This window comes from Harmonia axyridis, chromosome 4 (genome assembly GCF_914767665.1).
Source record: "Harmonia axyridis chromosome 4, icHarAxyr1.1, whole genome shotgun sequence".
Lineage (NCBI taxonomy): Eukaryota > Metazoa > Arthropoda > Insecta > Coleoptera > Coccinellidae > Harmonia > Harmonia axyridis.
Window position 1 is genome coordinate 47,465,996 of NC_059504.1, and position 18,938 is coordinate 47,484,933.

Sequence of the window (18,938 nt, forward strand, 5' to 3'; positions counted from 1 at the left end):
CACGCTAATCAGCTCACTTGGTGGAATTGTTTCGGACCAATCGCGTACGGCCTTCGTGGGATTGATACGGACAGGGGATGTGGGTAAGGGACAGGAAGTCTTATTAGGTGAATAAATATACCTTGGAGATCACGCAGAATTATATTATGGACCCTTCGTCCTCTCATAGAATACTTACTCACATTTTGGTGACCGCTGTTCATGGAATATTCCTAGCATCTCTGGAAAAGGGGAAAGGACTCTTTTCATACTGATCGTAGCATGAGAAGTGATGCATAGGTACCTATGCTGATCTTAAAATGTTGACAGAAACATCGTCCGATAACAGCCTTCAGCGATACTACCCTAAACTCCATGCTAGAAAGGAATATAAAAGACATTTTTCAGTGATAAGTGACTGTATGTTAATTTTGTAATAATAACTCAAATCTATTTCTTTTGATACACTTTCTTTCGAGTTCATACTCGAAAAGTGCTATAATTTGGGCTTTAGTGGCGTATTCCTGGACTGGTTGCGTAGTTACCTAAATGGAAGAACTATGTCTGTTAAAGTAGGATCTAATTATTCTGAAAATCACGATATTAGTCTTGGAGTTCCTCAGGGATCCGTACTAGGACCTCTTTTATTTATATTATTTATAAATGATTTGCCTATAAAATTAGCTTCTTCCTTAATAACGCTATTTGATGATGATGCTTCTGTGGTGGTTTCTGGCAGGAGCCCTGAGGAACTTCGGAGTACCTGTGAATTTATTATGTGGGAATTTGTTAACTGGTGCCGCTCAAACAATTTGATGGTGAACGTCGATAAAACTGTATGCGTTTACTTCTCTATAAAAAATAATGAAGTTAGTACCTTTAGTTTGAAATGTGGGGATAACACTATCACATCAGAAACTAAATTTCTAGGAACCATGTGGACAGAAATTTAAGATGGTCTACTCATATTGACGTGTTATGTAAAAAGTTAAACAGTTCAGTGTTTGCAATCGCTAGAATTAGGAATGTTCTACCTATACCAGGTCCTCTGTAATGAGTGTATACTACAGCCTGGTATATAGCCATCTGTCTTATAACATTTTGCTCTGGGGAAGTAGCCCTGACTTCTCCAGAGTTTTTGTAGCTCAGAAACGAGTATTACGTACAATATTCAACCTCAATATGTTAGCATCTTGTGAGCCAGTCTTTATTGGGAATGGAATCTTAACCCTACCCTCGATATACATTTTCAAATGCTTGCTATACGCAAAGGAAAATGAAGACAAATGGATGAAATTATCAAGTCATCATAATTATGAAACTAGAAATACGCAAATTTTTGTATTGCCTAAACATAGGACTCATAAATTTGAATGCTCTCCATTGTACCGAAGTATTAAGTTATACAATCATTTGCCACCATCTGTGAAGTCTTTGAATTTAAAATTGTTCAAAAAAGATATCAAGAACCTCCTCTTAAAAAAAGGTTTCTATTCTGTAAATGAGTATTTATGTGACTCCTTAGTTGTTTAGTTTTCTTATTGTGACCTGTCCTATACACCATGTAGTGTCTTAAAGGATTAAATAAAATTATTATTATTATTATTAAACTGGCAATAGCAATAACGTGAAATATAGAGTTGTTCCTAAACTATAGGTACAAATGTAAATGACATCAACTTTCATCATGTGAAATGCTCATTTTGAACGCATCTATAATGTTGGGTAGGTGAAAAAACTTTCAGTCAAACTCCACCAAATCTATAATGTGTTATATTTTCTGAAACAGTGCCTGATTCTTACCTCCAGAACCTGTTTTTGGTGGACCACAGGTAGTTTAGAAGAAAACTTCCTTGGTCCTATGCGACATTTAATATTCATTTACCTAATCTGTAGCGAAAATTAATAAAGATTCGTTAAACTGGTATTATGTGTATGTATGTATTTTCCTTTGTACCTCCAACTTAGGAACATCTTGTACGCAAGATGAAAATAAAAATGGCTTAATGTGGTATATCTCCAAAATCAGCTCTGAAACACAAAATCTGACATCTATTTCGGATTATGCACACTATAATTAATCAGGAATAATTAAAAAATCGCTGGCACCAAAATATATGGTCAGCCTGTGTTATGTTTCACCGCTGCTTGCAGCCCGATGATTGTTCCATCGTTTTCGAGTTAATCGAAAAGATTCCCAGAACACCGAGATGGGATTAACGGCGTTCAATTTATATTGATTTCATACGTGCCAGATTGGATCTCACGTGACTGGGGCCGGCAACAAAACGGGTATGCATCGGCAATTTCATCGTGCATTTTCATTCGCGAAAAATCTGCATGCCGAGACAAAAACTGTTGCAAATTAGTTCCACATATCAGCTGTTCAGCGACTGACACCTAATTGCGTTGCCCGTAATTTCGCTCGGGCGAGAGAAAAAAAAATCACAAGCAAAAATCCGCGTCCGATAATTGGCTGTTTGCTACCATAAAATTAGTTTTGAAGCGGCGTCATTCCCGAGGCATATGCATTTTGAGCACATCGGCGATTGTTGAAGCTGATGCTGCTGCAGTTGCGGGGCTAAGGATGAAAATGAACAGGTCAGGGACCAGGGTGGGCCAGTTAAAATTTGGAAATATTTCTGAAAAATTTTAAGAATAAAACCAAAATAATTAAAATAAGTGCAACAGAAGTTAAACTCCTTAGCAGCATCATTTATTGGATTCTCATAAAAGCTATTACGCTATTTATGAACAATATGGGCCGATATTTGATTATTAGAATGTGGTTCTGGCGAATTCAATGAAAAAGCTTCTAATATCTAAAATAGGATGTCAGAGATCAGAATAAAAATAGATAGTAAAAGGATTCGGTTCGATGCAAACTAGAAATGGAAGGCACCGTCATTCAACAAACAATTAGCTTCAAATATCTCGGAGTGGAAATCACCACCTAGAGATATTTCTATGCAGTAGTCCAAGAAAAACCTATTAAGGCAGCGCAAATACCTGAACACAATGTTTTGGCACAAACAAATACATTCTTAAAAAAACTAAGGTGAGAATTTAAAAAGCAATGGTACACCCAATTATGACCTATGCCCATGCAGAAACAGAGAGAACCAAACAAAAGCTCAGAATGGTAGAAATGAAGATCTTCAGGAGAATTTCGGGGGTAACATTGAGAGATAGACAGACCAGCAAGTCAATAAGAGAAAGGTTAGGTATACAGGATGCTGTCAAGTGGAGTAGGCACAGAAGGAGGGAATGGAGAGATCATGTTGATAGGATGGCGTAAGTATACATCTGCAAACATGGACGACCCAATGGAAAAAGAAAACCGGGACGCCCACCGAAGAGCTGGGGATAAAGTTGGTTGTCCTCATCCACTGAGTAGAAGCCAAGGTCTAGCAAACAGGGAGAATTCCCTAGCTAAAGGAAGAAGAAGATGTAAAAGTATGGCGTCGATGATAATGCATAATTTTGGCGGATTATTTCAGGGAGGATACCATTGGTCGCTCTGAAGAGTGGGCCTTTCTGATTGAAACATATTAAATAAAAATCACATCTGAATTATCAAAGAAGCCACTGCCAAAAATTCAACAGTAACCGGTGAACTTCATCGAAAAGATTGTCAATAAGCTATAATGAAAGATTTATAACTTGTGAAAAAGCAAATTGATAGTCAGCCACCCATGCAAGAATTGGAGGCTAACTGTATTAATTATGAGTAGAATCCGGCACCTTTGATGTTTTCGACAACAGTTGAATGTTTCAGTTTTCTTTTCGTTTCTTTAATTTGGAATTTCTCCATGATTTTTCTATAGTTAGTTGGTTTCATATCCAGACTATGTTTGTTGAATCAATATCGATTATTTGAAATGCCATCGTTTGATTTTAGATCCACTTTCTACTATTAAATTTCAGCTCCTTCCTGTTGGTATTACAACCCAATTTCTTCCACCAATTGTCAACGATCAGTTCCTCATTGTATTAATTTTGATGTGTAAAGAGTGTTCTCGCATTGGAGATACAAAGGAAAATGAGATTCGAATCATTTTAAGAACGAAAAGTCCTTTAAACATGGGCTCGCAAACTTCACAAGATATTCAACTTATATTTTGCATAGGTAGATATTCCAGTTTTTATTTTTCATTCTATGATATGCAATGTAAATCTACAGGGTGACATTTTTTCTGGAGCAGTGCCCGCTTCTTTCCTCTAGAACTTATTTTTAATAGTTCACTGGTTGTTTAGAAAGTTTAAAGAAGAGACTACTAGTCCAGTACCTACTACAATTTTTGGTTTTTTGTAGTTTTGTCATATCTGCTACCGATTCTGGCTAACAATTTTAAACAATTCTCTAGTAATCCTCAGGAAAAGCTAAATTATTATGAAGATCCACTTGCTGAACTGTGATGAATATATTTATTATAAGTTTCGCACAATCTGTGGTGAAAATTAATAAAAATTCGATAAATGGTATAATCATCACAAAATGGAAGAACTATAAGAAATGACCTGTAACTCGAAAACAAAGCGTAGTAGACCCATGTTTATAGAACTTTGTTTCTTCAAATTATCCCAGAAATCTCTAATTTTTTCTCTGTTCCTACAATTTAGGAGCACTGTAGAAATTCATCTATTTTATATTTGAATACTCTTTCAGTCTTTCAATACCTTCTCTGAGTGTATTTCGTAATATCTTTGAAGAATATTAATTAATTTGTGCCTCATGAATTATTATTTTTAATATTCTTTTGTATTTTTGGATATTTCAATATTTAGTTAAAATAAAACTAGGATCACCTACTGAAGAATTTACTGGATCTATAGATATTTAATTGTGTTGATAGTGCAGATGTATTTGATGGATTTGAGACATTGGGAATAGATAGTCATTTATAACACAAGTGCAAAAAGCATTCATATTCTGCCACGAGTTTTTTAATGGACGAGTGTTAGAATGAGCCTTCTGAACAAATATTATACATAATTTTTTTTAATCCATTAATTTTTCATTGAAATTAATAGAATATTTCCATAAATATTGTTGAGTTATTTTTGGATTGGGACATATGGCAGAATGAACGGATTTGCCAGAAAATTAGAGAATACAAATTCCCCTTGCAAAAACGTCAGGAGCATAGCGAAAACAAGGATTTTCAGATATTCACACATATAACATTTTTTGTTTTTGTTTCAGATGATGATCACAGCATCAGGTCCCAAAGTCGACCCTGGTCCTGCAAATGCACAGGTAGGTGACCAGAAAGTTCGTAGTCATGCAGATATATATGGAACGAAGATGGAGTGTTAAATGATCATTTAATAGGCATTTACGGCATTTGGCCCGACAAGGCATCTCTATCAGAATTCAGTCGAGTCACGCGGATGTCTATTTGGAATGCTGTAATTCCCGCTTGGGGAATGCGAATAAGAAAAATGGGATAGTGGATAGGTTATTATTGGAAATGAATGTGGAAGATGACGTTTTTCAATTATTAAATTGGCGATTAACTTTGATTTCCACAATTTCCAATATCGAAAAACGGTACTCACTTATTCTGTTGCATTCAGGGCCAGTAATTTAAAGGATGAACGACAGTTCAACCGTTGCTTACATATATAGTTCAAACGACAGTTCAACCAAAATACGGAAAGTTGGTAGTTGACGCAGGGCTCAATCAATCGTTGGTTATCCTGTTATTTTTATTGTTATTTATTGCAATTTTGAGAATAAATATCTATCCATCCTATAATACCGGCACTCACACTGTCAATTGAATAATAATGCCATGCAATGCTGAGCAGATGAGTTTCTAAAGCGTTTTCAAAGATATACAATGGCGTATTTTTATTTCGTGAAATTACAGACGAATAGTTCTAATGTTTATTCATGTTTATGTTATATTTTAAGGGATATGAATGCTTTTCTGTAATTTTGTGACAAATCCGTTCATTCTGCCATAACTTGCAGAACCAAATCGTGCGAGATTGAAATTATGATTTTACTGGATCTGTGGTCACGAAAATATTTTATATTTGTTTTCAAATTCTTCTCGAATTCTCTATGGTTATGATGATGTGTAGAAATTACGCACAGAACTTCAAAATTGTTATATTCAACTGTACTCGAAAGTCGAAATATCAACTCCATTGTTACTGTGGTCACAGGAATATTATATTAGGAGATTTTTTTCGATATTCTTCTCCAATTCACCCAATCTACATTAAATTTGCAAGAAGTTTGAAATTTTTATTTTCCATTTGAATAGAATAGCTGACTTCTTCAAATTTACACGAGAACAAAATTTCGAACGGCAATATTTACGGAACCTCTAATCGGGTGCTTACTCTGAAAATATGAAGTTTCTAGGTTCTAGGATTCAGGTGTTTACCAACTCAATGATGTTTCACATAACAACTTAACAAAGTAACAAGTAATTTGACAATTCCGGCACCAGCCTACTACTCAAACGAAAAAATGAAACTGAAGTTCAAATTTGCGTAGCTAGACTCGATATTTTTGTAGGGAGTGTTACATTATTGAATTTGTAATTTTTTCTTTATCAGCCCATAAGGTAAACCAATATGGCGTCCATAGGAAAAAAATTGACTATCGCGTCTCTGAAACAATGGAAAACAGAAAAAACTGAAGACACCATTAGAATCTCTATATTGGATAATGTCTACAAACCGAATTTCGTGAGAATCTCTCCAGAAACGAATGAGTTATACAAAAAAACAACTCTATTTTTAGTTTTTTCGAGATATCTCGAGAACTAGTGAAGATATTTTGGATCTATTAACACAAACACTCTGATCCCTAAATAACGCAACTTTTTATTAATTAAGCCACCCTGTATCTCTTACGGTTTCGATATCCCTTTAGTGCCCCTCTGAATACTTCTAACCCTGTATAACAGGATTTATAAATTTCTCATCGAACTATAAAAATCATCAAAAATTTGAGTTTCACACTGCGAATAAACCAGTTTTTTTAGGTAGATATCTCTGAAAATCTGTGAACTTCAGATATTAATTAGAATGTTCAGTGGCCACCAAGATCTCCGGATTTCACACCGTTTTCACAGGTCAGCACTTCGTTACGCATCGCATAGCTTCGCAGAAAATACAAAAAGAAAAAGAAGTACAATTTCAAGTATGTAATAATATTATCATATGATATTAATTATCTATCAGGTTAATGTATCAGCTAAAATGCAATCAACATAACCATTGTCAAACAGAAGGCTTCCACGATATTACGTAGGAATCATAATCGAAAGTAACTGAAGGAGATTGCATGTCATCAAGGGAGAGTAGCGATATACTGGTTTCAGCCTTGTTAGGGATCATCAGTACCGCATAACTCAATCCAAGATGACAAACAAACGAGAAAGTAGGCACCTTATTGAACGCTGAATGATATCGTATGATATTATTACATACTTGAAATTTTACTTCTTTTTCTTTTTGTATTTTCTTCATTCATTACCGAGTATCAGCCATTTTATTTATTATATTGCATAGCTTCGCGTTCGGCGTTAAATATTATACTTTTTTTTAATTCGTTGAAAAACGTCATTCTCGATAGACCTAAAATCAGTTTTATTTTTTTCCTCTCCCAACTATCGATTCCTCCATTACACTCTGCACCAAACGTAAATCTGCGGAATTGCTGGGTTCGGTATCGAGCCCGGATAAAACACGAAAATTGAAGTTATATTTGTTATTAATTTCTGTAATTTACTCGCCTCGGGCGGTCGACGTACCGACAGGCTCGCGCCTCGTGGAAAATAATTAAATAAAATGATGAAAATATCCTATTTGGGGCCACCAACAGTGGTGGCGAAATTTTAATGATCAATTTGGCGGGGTATTATTCAGCGTCTCCGCTCGCTGAATGGAAGAATAATTAACTAATCATCATTAAAAAGGAGTTCTTAGGACTAGAGATGAATACGTTACAGGTTGAACGTGAATAACTGCTTCGGTTTTGACAAATTGCTACTATTCCGGCAAGGAAAAGGTGAATGAATTCACGCCTCACTAACGCCCTCGTGTCTTGTCGAAAGGTGAGGACGTGAGCTTGGAAGACGGTATGAAATATGTAAATTAGAGGCATGTTGTTCCTAATCCACACAACGCGAATAGCGTTTTGATGGAACAAGGTGAATACGTTACTAATAGATTATAAAGACGCTGCTGCCATAATGGGTTGAGCTCGGATGAAAATCGTGATGAAATGATTCTGGTGATATATGGGATGTAGAGAAAAGTATTGAGACAAAGTTTTTATTTTATTCGAACATCAATGTTATCCCCTTCATTTTGGCATCTACACATTGATGGTAGGGATTCATAAAACCAAGTAGCTTGACATTTTAACCAACTAGTAACTATGTAGTAACTGCTTGTTGAAAATCAAGCTCGTGAAAAATTAGATACTTGAGCTTGACTTGACTTGATTTTAGATATTTATTGCTTTACTTGATATCAAGCTACTTGATATTTTGAGCTTGATATGCACGCAGGGATTTCTCGAGCGTCGAGAGACTAAATCATTCGCCAGTGTGACTTTATTAGTAGTTTTCCCACATTTCTATGAAATCTTTTGGTAGATTTTCGTAGTTTCAGAAATATCTTTCCAAACTTGGCCAAAATTGCCAAGGATTTTTATCAAAGCCAACATCTTCAGCTCCTGTTGAAAGACACTTTTCCAGAGCTGCTATTACAGTTAAAAAAAACCCACAATAGGTTAGGCGACAAATCTATAAGATGCCTCATGTGTCTTAGATCCTGGATGAAAATTATGAAACCAAACGAAGCCTGGATGTTTTTCAATATGAGGAAACTCTAATTTCTTATTATTTTTATGATTTATAGTGATTTTAGTTATGTTTTTATTTGAAAAAGTTGATATTTTCAGTTGTTTTATACAATAAGTTTGATAAATAAAAGTGTTTTTGCAAGGTTCCTTCTCATTTCATCATTTTTTTATTGATGTGACACTACACAATAAAACTGCAAAAAATCAAGTAGCTTCATATGATTCAAGTACTTGATAAATAAATACTTGACTTGACCTATGATTGAAAAACTCTTACTTAAGTTAAGCCTGAATTGAAATCAAGTCAAGCTCAAGCCAAGTAGCTTGACAATCGAGCCATGCCGTGAATCCCTAATTGATTGAGACGTTGCTTCTACTGTTAGTCGCACTGCTGATTTCTAAAGTCTCGTAATGACATCCTTCGAGGACATTTTCTAGTTTACAGGGAAGTAAAACTCACAATTACAAAGGTCGGGTGAATAGGGTGAAAGAGGGTAGTGTGACATCGGGCGTTGTAATGATTTCACCTTTTTCTTAAGCGGCCCACAGACGACCAACTTAGTTGCCAACCAAGTTGCCAACTAAGTTGGCAACTTGCAATACCAACCACCAATTAGCCCACAGACGGGCAACTTAGTCGCCAACTTGACAAGTTGGCAACTTGGTTGGCGACTAAGTTGCTCGTCTGTGGGTCCCATTAGCCTTTCAAGGATATGGAGATGTGGGGAAATGAACCCAGTAAGGCACTTTTTAAATGTGAAGGAGCCAAATTCCATGATAGTCAGGCTGCAATCAATGCATTGATCTCGTATATCATCGATTCTGAGATGGTATTAAAGAAGAAACGTCAATGAAATAGGCAAGAAGGTCTGTTTAGTTTGGAATCCCGGTCTCTCAGGAATTAAATAAAATGAAGAGGCCACCATACTTCCAGAAATGGAGCACATATTCCTTTCATTGGGACAGAACCTCTTTTACAAAGGAGGGTGTCAGGGAAAAAAACCGAAAGAGAAACACAGGCGAAATATTCATTGGTTGTATCATTCGAAAAAATTCCTACGAAACATTGATATTGCGAGAACTAAGAAGTATCTGGATCTAAGCAAGAATATGCTCTACCTCCTCAATGGATTCCTTATTGGCCGCCTCAAGAAGCACCTCATGAGAATGAATCTATCAGAAAAGGACGAGTACAGGTTCTGCGAGGAGGATAAATAAATTCAGGATAACCTAGTGATGAAATGCCTCAACTTAACATCAAAGAGACAACTAAACACTGAGCAATATGGTTACTCTTATTTATCAGTATGCAATACAGATCTTATATTCGTTAATTTGAAATGTGATATTCACAATTGTTGTTAATCGTGTTAATCATAGTTAGATCGTGCATAAAATAGTATATACTCCTCAGGAAGGCTTTCTCCAGTTTCTCCCTCTGTGCTTTGAAGCGCTTTCGGAAACAAACGCAAATGGATAAAATCTTGTATTTTATTTTCTTGGTGTCTTCTTCTTATACTATTTGAAATAATCCCGAATATATGAAATGATGTTAACCCGAAAATTATGCAGCGTCTTCCCCATGATACCATCAGGCCCAGAAAGGCTGGACTTTCTCCACTTAGTCAACCCATTAGTTCCACCCCATCTTGGTAGCAGTTCCATAAAACCAAACAACAAACGGGACGAAAAACGACTGTGCGATGATAAAAGCCCAACGGTTGTAAATTTTCGCGAGTTGTGTTTTCGACAGTTCAGAGACGAGATGTATTGTTTCGCCTCCCCCTCGCGTCCTGCCTCAAGAAGACTAGACGCGTTTTATGGACGCCAAGACGTCCCGTAAATAACGCGAAGGAGGCCGTGCTTTACGACTGTTATTAATTATTGACTTCTGGAGCTGTTTACGGTGAATTATTATTAGCCTTATCGTAAAAATTTCAGACCACTAAACGGCCTTATCATTTTATGGGCCCGCGAATGTCTTCTGGGCTGAGTTACGAGCTGTCTCAAAATCGGGAATTTCAACCAAAGTTACGTATGCACGGGAAAATTATTGATTTTTGATGGGACATTAAACGTTATGGCGGGACAATTTTCGATGATTGATTTCGAAAGGTAATGGCGTGTTTGGTTAATTACCTTCCTCCAGCTATGGAGGATCCGTCTGGACAAAGGCAGCGATGCTTCATTCAATCGAGGATTTTATGTCAACGTTATTTCGTTTATTTGCAACAACGTGCGGGGATTATACAGGGTGAGTCTCTGACTTGGACATATATTCGAACAAAAGATTCCTGAGGTCAGAACTCCTGGTTTTATCGAAGGAAATTTCGCTTTTTTGGAATGAAGTTTAACATTCATGTGACGAATCTTCTCCGAACAAAAAAGTCTCATCATTATTTATCATTTTTTCAATTCTTTCTTATTATCGAAATGGAAATAGAAATCGGAAGAAAAATATTCAATATTTATTGCCAATGAAAATTTGGTAACTCATGTGTTGTACATTCAGTTCTACACACAGTCTTGTAGGTAAGTTTCCATGAAATTACATGGAATATTCAACACATTTTCGAATTTTTAATATTTACTAGGGATTCACGGCTTGGCTGGATTAGTCAAGCTCAAGTCAAGTACAGTAGTTTTTCAATCTCAAGTCAAGTCAAGTATTTGTTTATCAAGTACTCGAATCATATCAATTGTTTCTTGACTTTTAGCAGTTTTATTGTATAATCTCACATCGATAATCAAATTATGAAATGAGAAGGAATCTTGCAAAAAAAACACTTTTATTTCTCAAACTTATTCTATAAGAGATCCGAAAATATCAACTTCTTCGAAATAGAAACATAAATTAAATCACTATAGATCATAACAAAATCAAAAATATTAAAAAGTAAAGTTTCTCAATTTGAGAAACCTTCAGGCTTTGTTTGATTTCATAATTTTCCATCCAAGAACCATAAGGTACATGAGAAATCTTATAGATGCCTAACCTAACCTAACCTAACCTATTGGTTTTTGTAACTTTAAGAGCAACTCTGGAATACAGGAGCTCAAGATGCTGTCGTTGATAAAAAATTCTTGGTTGGAAAGTTTGGGAAGATATTTTTGAAACTGCCAAAAACTACCAATAGATATAATAGAAATGTGAGAAAACTACTAATAAAGTCACACTGGCAAATGTTTCAGTCTCTCGGCGCTCGAGGAATCTCCTTATTCAGTCTAAGCGCGCACGAGATTGTAGAAATATTTGCCGTGCGACACGTGCATATCGAGCTCAAATAATATCAAGTAACTTGATATCAAGTCAACCAAAAAATATCTAAAATCACGAGCTTGATTTTCAAGTCAAGTAGTTGGTTAAAATGTCAAGCTACTTGGCTTGATGAATCCCTATATATGATATCTACTTGGCTATAGAATGACTTGCAGATTATGGTTCTCATAATAGGTCAATTAAATAAACTCTTCGTCAGTAGTTATATAATTTTGAGGATAAAATAAATGTCATGCTGTTGAATATCGAAAAAAAAAATTACCCCCTATTTCCGTGACCACGGAACGGACAGAGTTGAGATTTCTGATGTTCATATGAACTAACAATTCAATTTTCCATGCAAAATTCCAAGTTGGTCCTATCATCACAACCATGTTCCAAAATTCCAGAAGAATATTTTTAAATAATCGAGCTGATGGTCCCGTCTTGGTAGGTTGAAGTCCTCCGAGTAGCAGCGGTTTTGGCGCCCAAGGAGGTCTACCGGAAGGTAGGCATACTAATTGCGTAATTAATCGAAGACACGCCTCTGGAAGCACCCCGTTTTCTTGGGGCTGCTACTGCTTTACGAATGTTTAATTATTTCCTCACTTGCCTAATTGTTCATACCAGAAATTAATTATATCAGACTCATAATGAATTTATATGCGGGGTGCCGTTGTTCTTGATAACCCATAAATATGAATGATTACGCGGAATTGCGTGAGAAACATTTTCAGTGGGAATAAGGATAAAATATAAATTTTGCAAAATTTATCGAAATTTAGGTTAAGGGAGAAATCCCTCGGGAACACCACCACGTGACTGCTCAGCTCAGAAAGAAATTAGAGATATGTCTTTTTACAAATCAATTATTTTTATGTAGCACATAAGTTATTTAAACAATAATCTAACATTGTAGTAATTTAATATAACTTTTTGTTTCTCGCAAAATAATTTATGATTTGGTATCACTGATATATTTTAAAAATATTTCTGAAAAATCCTTCTAAAACTCGTAACAAAAAAATACAAAACCCTAATTTTGTAAAAATTAATAAAAAGATTCTTATCCTACTTCCTTTCGACGAAAGTTGAAATTATTTCAATATTCCTAACTTCTACTGATCGTTCAATCGATCTGGCAACTATTGTTTATCATTCGTAAATGTCAAGATTCGAACTTTTTAATAAACTTATAGCTTTGAAGAATTTTCCATTAGTCTCTTTTATAAATAATCAAAAATACAATGTCGTAGATCTTTTTTTTTTCTTGGAGGGTAATCGAAAACAAATTTTTGACGACATGGTTTACTAATATCTTTATAATGTGAGAACGAAAGGTTTGATAACGAAGTTTGAACCAAAAATTACTCGGAATGATAGCATTTTTATTCATTACCGATTCCATTGTTCTTACCTTATACAGGATGTTCGTATATAGGAGGTTCGAAGAAAAATTAGAGATACCTTGATTGTTTTTAAGAATAAAACGTCCTGACATGGACCCGTGAATGCTTTTTTTCAAGATACAGGATGTTTCTTGTAGTCCTACTTTTTTGTTATGCTTATAACAGCTTATCGAATCTTTATTGATATTCTCCACAGATTCGGTAAATAAGTACCAAAACTTATAATTAATTTATTCATCACAGCTTACTGGATCTTATAATAGTTTGAATTTTCCTGAGGATTACTGAAGAATTGTGGACCCATGTTATAGGACTTTATTTCCTAACAAGATCCAAGGAATCTGTTATTTTCGATTGTACCTCCTATTTAGGAACACCGTGTAGATATAGTCAATTAAAATCTGATGTCTTCACAAATAAATTGCAATTTAAATGAAACACATTTAATTGTTAACACAGCACAGTCAATTTTTCAATTTTGTAACGAAAATGATACAATAAAACCGAAAAGACCAAGTTAGTGTATACCGATGACCAATGCCAAAATCACAGATGCCAAAACAAGGGGGCGCCGACAAAACGGGTAGATAAAGGAAAATAATGAACCTTGGACATAGACATGCTCATAGTTCAGTAAAAGTAATCATCTTGAAAGCAATAATGAACTCATAATCTAAAAGGGTCCGATTTTTACTGCCGTGCCGATTTTGAAGAAAAGTGAAAGGATTATGTATTGGTTTATATTATGGAAAAATTTTCGTTCTTCGTCTTTGAGGGAATTCTAAAATTTTATATTTTGGAAATCTTGTGGGGGTATTTACCCCCAGTACCCCCCAATTTTACGCCCTTGGAAAAATGCAAATTTCAAATAGCCCACCCTTGCATGTTGCCACATATAATTAAGACCGAAACAAGGCAATCTATATGAAACAAACCGAACAACTTGACCAAACACCAAATGAACTAAACGATGCATATTTCCAATTGCAGCGCAAAATAATCATCGTCGATATATCACCATAAATCAGACTCATCGATAATTCATCGACGTCATCCGCTCAAACAGCTAACCGTAATTTGAACGACATATCACCAGGCATCCTGCTGCATCACTTTGATTGATTCAAATCAGATACATTTGGATCTATAGTCTGATGAGTTTCCATTAGGCAAATCGTACTGGAACGGTAAATCATGTACCCTGAATGGGAGGAAATCAACTACATATTTCCATCGCCAACTAGAAATGTTTGTTTGACCTTGGTGTCCCGCTATCTGTGCCCTGTGGGAACTTGTATAATGTTATTGGAAATAATAGACCAAAATTTGGTGGATTTATATACCAGTTTCCTCTATCCCATCAGAGTATTCGCTTCTCAAAAAGAAGTATTTACTAATAAATTCTCTACAATTGCAAAACGACTACTCGGTACAGAAATCGGTTACAAAATAGTAAAAAGAATGTTTGTTTGTGCGAGTTACGCATTGCAATCTTGTCCTATTTATACACGGTTATACAGGAAGCTAAGAAAATAAAAAGAGAAAAATTTACCTACTTATAAGTTATAATCAAATTTTTAACATCTTCTCTTCTTCTTCAGCCCTCTTTCATCCAGTGTCGGATATAGGCCTCTTCCAGTTTTTTCCATGCAGAAGATAGAGGTCTTCCGATAGACTTTCCATATCCTTCATTTCAAGCTGGGTAGTTTATGTATTTCATAGAGATGAGATGTTAGAAAATTATTTTCCAAAAATGAATTTCTCTAAAATTATCAAGTGTTTCATGCTTAAGATGGCTATGATAAAGCACTTAGATGTTATTTTTCATAGAATCATTTGAACATATTCAAAAACAAAAATAAATTTGTTTTTTGAATATTTTCTACCAGCACACATGTTTGACATGTCATCTTATGCCGAAATTCGAAATCATGGATCAAATATTAGGCCAATTGAAAAGTCCCCGGTCTGATGCACAGATGGCGGTGGTAGTATTAAATACATATTATATTTAGTTAGTACCAACCTTGAAACGATACGTGTCAAAATTTGACAGCAGTCCGACCATTAGTTTGTGAGATATTGCGTTGTGAGTGTAGCTACTTTTGTTATTTAAAAAAAAGAATTTCGTATGCTGATAAAATATTGCTTGAAGCAAAATCTTGCCTTAATGAAGCGTTTCCGGGGTCTGCACCAGGAAAATCAACCATCATTGATTGGTATGCTAAATGGTGAAATGAACTTCGAAGACGGCGAACGTGGACGCCCAAAAGTGGCTGTCACCGACGAAAAAAAAAAAAAATTCACAGAATAAACTCGAATGGCCGTAAAGTAAAGTTGTTCAAGATAGCAGAAATTGTGAAGATATCATCTGAACTTGTACATCATATCATTCACGAATATTTGTACATGAGAAAGCTGTGTGCAAAATGATTGTCGCGTGAACTCACAATCTATCAAAAGCAACAACGTGTTAATGATTCTGAGCAGTGTTTGAAGCTGTTTAAGTGCAATAAACCTAAATTTTTGCGTCGATATTTGACACTGAATGAAACATGGCTCCATCATTTCACTCTTGAGTCCAATCGACAGTCAGCTGAGTGGACTGCACACGATGAACCGAATGCAAAGCGAGAAAAAACACAAGGTTATGGCATCAGCATTCTGGGATACGCGAGGTATAATATTCATTGATTACCTCCAAAAGGGCCACCATCAATAGCGATTATTATGTAGTGTTATTGGATAGTTTAAAGGTGAAATTGTTTAAAAAGGCCCCATTTGAAGGAAAAAATGTGCTGTTTCATCAAGCCAATGCACCGTGTCATAAATCAATGAAAACAATGGCAAAATTACATGAATTGGGCTTCGCATTGATTCTGCATCTACCGTATTCGCCCCCAACGACTTTTTCCTGTTCTCAGACTTAAAAAGAATCCTCGCTAGAAAGAAATTTAGTGCCAATGAAGAAGTTATCGCCGAAACTGAGGCCTATTTTGAATCGAAAGATAAATCGTACTACAAAAATGGTATCGAAAATTTGTAAGATCGCTATAATCGCTGTATCGCCCTCGAAGGCAACTATGTTGAATAATAAAATCGAATTTTGCCAAACAAAAATGTGTTTTACTATGGTAGACCAGGTACTTTCCAATTAGCCAGTCAGAATATGATACAATGTAAAGTACCTTTCGATATTTTTAGAGTTCAATCGGATTGGTATAGGTTTTAAGTAGTGGACCAATATTCCCCAAGTCAGATTCCATTCAAGAAAAAGGCCACCCAAACATCAATTTCGACGAAAATGTCGTTGCAAAAGTGATACTATATCCAACTTTCAATTTCGATTGAATATCTCATCGAAAAATTCCTTCCGTACGCGGAAAACATATAGATGACCTCGTGTGTTCCATCGATCTTTCCTCCCTCTTTTCATTTCGAGGCTCCATACGTCTCCTCCCGCTCTCCATAAGGTAGGACTATCAAATTTCTCGCTGTTATCTCTGAACGCAATCGAACACTCGAACAATCGACCCCAGAAATGGAAAAGGGGACTGCCGGATTCAGGCCGGCTTATCAGAATGTCATGATCATGCATTAATTACGAGATGAAAATGTAGAATTTATTGAGTTTGGTCTGAAGTTAAATTCGCTTGCAATCCATTGGGAGTGATAACTGAGCCTGTCGGAAGTTTTCTGCTGTTTGGAGAAGTCAGTAATGCACTTGGATGTATGATGCTGAGTTCTGATCTTGATCAGCTGTCTACAATTTTTTGAAAACTAGTTCCTGGATTGGAGAGACGTTCTGACCCAGTTTATGGTGCGCCCTCTCTCGGAGGTTGTGGTGTTTCATCCAGTTTCAGGTTCATCGTCATTGAAGTTGCAGTCTAGATTCTAGAATCATCTTCTTTTGTTGCTATTATCATTTTTAATTCTCGGTGTATGTGTCTTAATTTTTGTGAAAGTTATGGTTCATAATTATCAATTTTCTCTTCAATAGTTCGTTCAGTTTTGTTCTCGTTTTTTTTATTTTTCTGTTCTCTCCGGGGTCGCAGTATATGGCTTCTTTCTTTTGTTTATTATCGTGAATGTTCATCCATTCATACACTTTTTTACCAGATCCGTTGAAAACTCTTCAAGCTTGATGTCTTTGTTATTTGTCTTATTTCCTTATTTCTAATGTACCAAGGTGCAATTATTGTTTCTGTATTCATTTTAATTTGTTCTGATTCGTAATGATAACTTCATTTCTATGTGTCATTATGAGCCTAATTATTGACTTTCAGTTCTTTACTTCTTCTTCTATACTTCTTCAGTCGATTCTTATCAACAGAATTAATCATCATTCATCAAATATCAACCCACCTACCCTCTTGGGTAGAAGGGCTGAGGTATCCATTAATTCTTCTGGGTTCAACCCGGTTTCATCTATGTGTTTTTTGAATTTGAGTTCCTTTCTTTTGTAATTAGAGCAAGCTCATTTCGTTCATTTTTCTATTGAATTTATTGAATTTTTAGGTCTGGATTTCCTTTCTTCTCTTTATATGTGGCGTTTTTCTTCGTTAATATGTATTTTCCATTTTGTGACCCATTGGATCTATTCATCCAAATGTTATCGAAGTTTTTCCGTTGCACTATCAGTTGCTTGTCCTGCAGTAGGGATGTTCAATTAATATCTTGTATTTGATTCCTTCCTGACATACTTTGTCGAAGGCGTTTGCAACATCTGTATTATAATATCTACTTTGTTTTTCTTTCGTAATTTTTCCTATTATTCTTGTCGGTTCTATACTGGTTCTGAGTCAAGCTCTAAATCCATGCAGTTCATCTGGATATATTTCTATTTATCCCATGATACTTTCTTTCCTAGCTTCCAGATACTAGAACTGCTAGATTAAAGTCACGCAAACCTTTATGGATTAATACTTCACTTCAAAAATATGAAAGTGACGGGGAAATTTGGCGTTTGGAATGGAGTTCTTGTGATATTTTCAACAAAAATTTAATCGGTGATCCTTCAGAGAAAAGTCCAGGTTTCAATCTCCCTAGGAAAATTTAGAATTTTAAATCAACTTAGGGCTGGTCATGGTTGTTGCAATAGTATGCTCTTCAAATGGCATTCTATTGGAAGCTCACTATGAGAGTGTGGTATACAAACTATTGACCATATTGGTAAATAAAGGGTGTTTTTTTTAGAGCTATTGAACTTTAAATTGCAATAAAACAACGATGGATTATTCGATTGACATGAATTTTATTTATCCGCAAGATAATCTTGTGGCATTACATTTTAATTATGATTTCTGGCATATGACTGCCACGGCTGGTTTGGAGGTAGTCCAATATGGACGTCCAATTTTCGATGACTTTTTCCAACATTTGTGACCGTATATCGGCAATAACACGGCGAATGTTGTCTTCCAAATGGTCAAGGGTTTGTGGCTTATCCGCATAG

General features: G+C 35.5%; 1 protein-coding gene across 1 annotated transcript in view; it reads left to right on the plus strand.

Moving 5' to 3' along the window:
* Nucleotides 1–5,185: 5,185 nt before the first annotated feature.
* LOC123679200 (transcription factor Sox-2-like) overlaps nucleotides 5,186–18,938 on the plus strand; it is a 91,390-nt gene continuing 77,637 nt past the window's right edge. The window contains exon 1 of the mRNA XM_045616639.1: nucleotides 5,186–5,239. The gene's annotated coding sequence lies outside the window, so the exon portion shown is untranslated. The remainder of the gene's footprint in view (nucleotides 5,240–18,938) is intronic.